The sequence below is a fragment of the Hemiscyllium ocellatum genome, chromosome 6 (assembly GCF_020745735.1).
Source record: "Hemiscyllium ocellatum isolate sHemOce1 chromosome 6, sHemOce1.pat.X.cur, whole genome shotgun sequence".
Lineage (NCBI taxonomy): Eukaryota > Metazoa > Chordata > Chondrichthyes > Orectolobiformes > Hemiscylliidae > Hemiscyllium > Hemiscyllium ocellatum.
The window spans coordinates 118353312-118359311 of record NC_083406.1 but is presented as its reverse complement, the minus strand read 5'-3'; positions in this window follow the sequence as shown (position 1 = coordinate 118359311).

Below are 6000 nucleotides of genomic sequence, written 5' to 3'. Positions count from 1 at the left end.
TGTAGCGGTGGAAGAGGTGGGGAGTGGTGCTGGTGTAATTACAGAAGATTGACTGTTCTACGTAGCCAACAAAGAGACAGGCATAGCTGGGGCCCATACGTGTGTCCATGGCTACCCCTTTGGTCTGGAGGAAGTGGAAGGATTCAAAGGAGAAATTGTTAAGGGTGAGGACCAGTTTGGCCAAACGAATGAGAGTGTCGGTAGAAGGGTACTGTTAAGTCCACACTGACCTTCCGAAGAGTAACCCACCCAGACCCATTCCCTGACCTATTATTCTACATTTCCTCTGACTAATGCACCAAATCAACACATCCCTGGACACTATGGGCAATTTAGCATGGCCAATATCACCTAACCTGCACATCTTTATGCTGTGGGAGGAAACCCACGCAGACACAGGAAAAATGTGCAAACTCCACACAAACAGTCGCCCAAGGCTGGACTCAAACCCAGCTCCCTGGTGCTGTGAGGCAGCAGTGCTAACCACTGACCCACCCATGCCACCCTACATGTGGCTTCACATGGTTAACCAGACTGCTGTTAGTCTGCAGTCACATGTTAGTCAGACTAGATAAGGTCAGCAGATTAACTTCCCCAAAAGACCTGGTTCAAAAAAGATTTACAAGGATGTTGTCAGGGTTGGAGGATTTGAGCTATAGGGAGAGGCTGAATAGACTGGGGCTGTTTTCCCTGGAGTGTCAGAGGCTGAGGGGTGACCTTATAGAAGTTTATAAAATCATGAGGGGCATGAATGAGATAAATAAACAAGGTCTTTTCCCCAGGGTGGATGAGTCCAGAACTAGAGGCATAAGTTTAGGGTGAGAGGGGAAAGATGTAAAAGGGATCTGATTTTCATGCAGAGGGTGGTACGTGTATGATATGAGCCACTAGAAGAAGTGGTTGAAGCCAGTACAATTACATTTAAAAGGCATCTGGGTGAGTACTTGAACAGGAAGGGTTTAGAGGCTGTGGGCCAAATGCTGGCTAATGGGATTATTAGGTTAGGATATCTGGGCAGCATGCATGAATTGGACCGAAAGGTCTGTCTGCGCGCTGTACATCTGTATGATTCTATGACTCTATAATTAGTCCAGTAACATTACCACTGCATGATTGCCTCCTCAAATGCAAGGTGCAGTATTGGTCAGTTTTGAAGACACAATACATGTCTGGTCTATAACTCCAATGAGGAGAAAGTGAGGACTGCAGATGCTGGAGATCAGAGCTGAAAATGTGTTGCTGGAAAAGTGCAGCAGGTCAGGCAGCATCCAAGGAGCAGGAGAACCGACGTTTCGGGCATAAGCCCTTCTTCAGGAAATCTTTTCTTCTTCAGGAAATCTTCTTCAGGAAAGAAGGGCTTATGCCCGAAACGTCGAATCTCCTGGTCCTTGGATGCTGCCTGACCTGCTGCGCTTTTCCAGCAACACATTTTCAGTTCTATAACTCCAATGGCAAACTAAGCTTGAGACCCAGACCACCCACGTGGGCACCTGTCGTTTCTGGCAAGGCGTACACAACATAATGGGCTACAAAGCAAAGTTGAACAGAATCTTGGGCAACAGTACATCCCAACTTGATGAGCTCACTGCATTCTACTCTTGCTTTGAATAGAAGGTTCATGAAATGACATCACCTATTCTATTGGCCTTGGATGCACTTGCATCCATGGTCACCACCACAGACGTTAGATCAGTTTTTTTAAGAGTGAACCACGGAAAGCGATCGGCCCAGATGGAATTCCTGGTTGTGCGCTCAGATCCAGTGTGGACCAGCCAGCAAGTAACCTCTCCTTACTATGATCTGAAATCCCTACCAGCTTCAAGAAGACCACCACCATCCCTGCACCAAGGATAAATCATTCAGCATACCTCAGGCACTACTGCCCAATAGCTCTGACCTCCATAATTATGAAATGCTTCGAGAGGTTAGTTAGTCATGGCCCACCTCAACTCCAGCCTCCCAGGTTGTCTCCATCCTTTGTAATTCACCTACCAGTACAACAGGTCCACAGCAGATGCCATCTCTCTGGCCCTACGCTCATCCTTGGGACATCTGGAAAACAGGATATCTATGTCAGGTTCTGACTTATTGTCTACAGTTCAGCCTTCAATATTATAATCCCAAACAACCTCATCTCTAAACTCCGAGACCTCTGTCTTGACTCCTTGGGAACTGAACTGGTCCAGCCATATAAATACTGTGGCTAGAGTCAAAAGGTGTGTCTCTGGAAAGGCACAGCAAGTCAGGTAGCAACCGAGGAACAGGAGAGTCGAGATTTTGGGCATAAGCCCTTCATCAGGACATTCCAAAACATCAACTCTCCTGCTCCTCGGATGCTGCCTGACCTGCTGTGCTTTTCCACTGACACACTTTTCAACTCTGATCTCCAGCATCTGCAGTCCTCACTTTGTCCTAAATACTGTGGCTACAAGACCAGGTTTGAGGCTGGGAACTCTATGGCGAGTAACCCATTTCCTGTCTCCCTCACGCCTGTTCTATCAACAAAGCAAAAGTCCGAAGTGTGATGGAACATAGCCCACTTGTCTCAGTGATCACAGCACCAGCAACACTATGGAGGCTTGTCATCATCCAGGACAAAGCAGCCCACTTGATTGGCACTACATCTACCATCTTCAACATTAACTCCCTTTACCACTGATGCACAGTGGCAGCAGTATGCACTATCTACAAGATGCACTGCAGTAATTCACCAAGGTTCCTCTGAGAGCACTTTCCAAATCCATGACCTCCACCATCGAGAAAGGACAGATGCATGGTTCTGCATGCCCCTTTTCCAAGCCATTCACCATTTTAACATGGATCTGTATCATTGTTGCTGAGTGAAAGCTTGAGAACTCATTTCCTAACAGCGTTGGGAATGTAATCCCAAGGGCAATCAAAGCACCAAAAATGCAGCTCACCACCACCTTCTCCAGGGCAAGTAGAAATGGGCATTAAGTGCCCAGCAATGCCTGCATCCCATGAACAAATTAAAAGAAAAAATGGCTCGATCTCAAAGTTCATTTTATGAGCTCCGGTGAAACACATTGAGAACATTTTGTTACAATAAAGGCACTACATAACTATTTGCTACCACACTTACTCGGGCTACAACGGGATCTTGGTTAAGAGTTCAGTAATTTTTTAGGGACACCTGTACAATGTTATGTTCAGAAAGGAGGAATTTCTTAGTGTCATTGAGCTAAGAGATGAGAATCCAAAAGTCCAGGACGGCCACCCCCTTATTTTGCAAACATTGCAAATTTCTGAGCGTGGCCCAGATTTTATATATCACAAGATGTTATCATAACAACTCCAAATTCAGAAGTAACTAACAATTACCATGTAATTATATCGACCAAACCACTTTCATCCTGGCAAGCTGTCTGCACATCTATCACCATTAAATCTAGTTACAATCATCATTCACAGGATAAGAGACAGACTGGGCAAACATTCTGCTGTTTTAATTCTTTTATCATTCCCTGGTGTCTTCAGACTGATGCTAATAACTCTCTTCAGGGTATTTTAGCAGTATGCACATTTGCTTTGTTTACAGGGAGCGGGTCGGAGCCTGGAAAGCATGTTGTCTATTCCGGTTTCTGACGGATTACATATTTCCCAATATCCCAAAGAAACATAGGAGCAGGAGTAATGCCTTTCAGGCTTCTGAACACAGTACACCATTCAACATGTTCATGGCTGATCTTCCATACCATCCCCCAGCTTTCTCCCCCACGCTCCATGGCACCTTCCACCTCTAGAAATCTATCTATTTATTTCTTAAATACCTTCAAGGACTTTGCCTCCCCAGCCCTTGGTGGTAGAGATTTCAGTTAACGGCCTGCCTTGTACCCTGAGATTGTGACTCTTTATTCTGAAAACCCAGCTGGGGAAATCATCAATCCTGCATCCTGTCTATCGAGCCCTGTCAGAACGTTATACGTTTCAGTGAAATAAGACCAGATGTAGGAGCACGAGTTGGCCATTCAGCCCATTAAGTCTGCTTTTCCATTCAATGAGATCTGATAATCCTGACTCCACTTTCCTGTTTTTCCCTCTTATAACCCTTGCTTCCTTTACTGATTTAAAACCTATCACAGCCTTGAATATGTTTAATGACCCAGTCTTAACAGCCCTCTGCAATCAAGAATTCCACAGATACACTGTCCTCTGACAGAAGAAATTCCTCCTCATCTCTGTTAGATATGTGACCATTACTCTGAGATTAGGCCCTTTGATCCTAGGAAAATATCTAACCACATCAATCCTGTCAAGTCCCCTGAGAATCTTGAATTGAATTGAATTGAATTTATTGTCACATGTACCGAGGCACAGCGAAAAGCTTTGTCTTGTGAGCAATATATACAGGCAGATCACAGAGTTAAGTAGCATAGACAGTAAATAATAGGTAAACAGCGACAAAAACACAGGTACAGGCAAATGTTAAGAGTATGTGAGTCCATTCAGTATTCTAACAACAGTAGGGCAGAAACTGTTACAAAACCAGCTTGTGTGTGTGTGTGTGTGTGTGTGTGTGTGTGTGTTCAGACTTCTGTACCTTCTCCCCAATGGTAGAGGTTGTAGAAAAACATTGCCAGGGTGGGTGGATTATTAAGAATGCTGGCAGCCTTTCCTTGACAGCAAGTGTGGTAGATGGATTCTATAGATGGGACTTTGGTCTTTGTGATTGTTCGGGCCAAGTTCACCACTCTCTGTAACCGTCTCCGATCTTGAATAGTACAGTTGCCATAACAGGTAGTGATACATCCAGACAGAATATTGTATGTTTCAATAAGATTACATTTTATTCTTCTATATTCCAAGGATTATCTGCCAAATGCACTCAACCTTTCCTCATAAGACAGCCCCTTTATACATATTATCAGCCTAATGAACTTTCATTGCCTCCAATGCTCATAGATTTTCCCTTGGATCAGGGGTCCAAAACTGGTCTCACTACTCCAGCTGTGGTCTGACTAGTACCTTGTATCATTTTAGTAAAACTCCCTACTTTTACACACCATTCTCTTTGAAATAAAAGCTAATAGTCCATTTGCCTTCTCTATTACCTGCTGAATTTGGATGCCAACATTTTGTGATTCATGGACGAGAACTCCCAAATCCCTCTGTTCTGCAGTCTTTCTCCATTTAAGTAATATTAAACTCCTCTATTCTTCCTGCCGAAGTGCATAATCCCACATTTTCCCACATTGTATTTAATCAGTCATGTTTTTGACCTCCTGCTTAACCCATGTACATCCCTCTACAGACTGTGTCACCCTCACCACTTGCCTTCTCACAGAGAGTCATACAGTACAGAAACACACCTTTTGGTCCAACTAGTCTATGCTGATCATATTCCACACTAACCATTCCCCTTAAAAATGTGCCCCCTAGTTTTGAATTCCCTCACCTTGGAGAAAAGACCTTTGCTATTCATCATAACTATGCCCCTCATTTTTTATAAACCTCTATAAGATCATCCCCCAACTTCCTGCATGTTTTTGTATCTTTTGCAAACTTGGCGACAGCACGTTCTTTTTTTTTATCCACGTCGTGAATATATATTATTAATGATTGTGAGCCGAGCACTGAGCCCTGAGGCAGCAGTACAGGTTGCCAGCCTGAAAACAGTAAAAACAGATCATAAAAACAAAGAGCTACTGAAGATGAAAATCTAAAACACAAACAGAAAGTGCTACAAAAACTCTACAGATCAGGCAGCATCTGCAGAGAGAGAGGCAGAGTTAACATTTCGGTGTCCAGTGAGGTTTCATCAGAACTGTCAGAACACCAATCTGGCAAAGGGTCACTGCTCTTGAAATATTAACTCTACTTCTCTCTGTACACGTGCTGCCAGACCTGCAGAGTTTCTCCAGCACTTTCTGGTACTGATTGGTACTAATATCAATGGCTGACTCCTCCAACCTTTCCATCAGTTTGACCAGTGTCACCAACACAGTTGCCTGTTGCTTCTGCATCTGCGTGCACATTTGC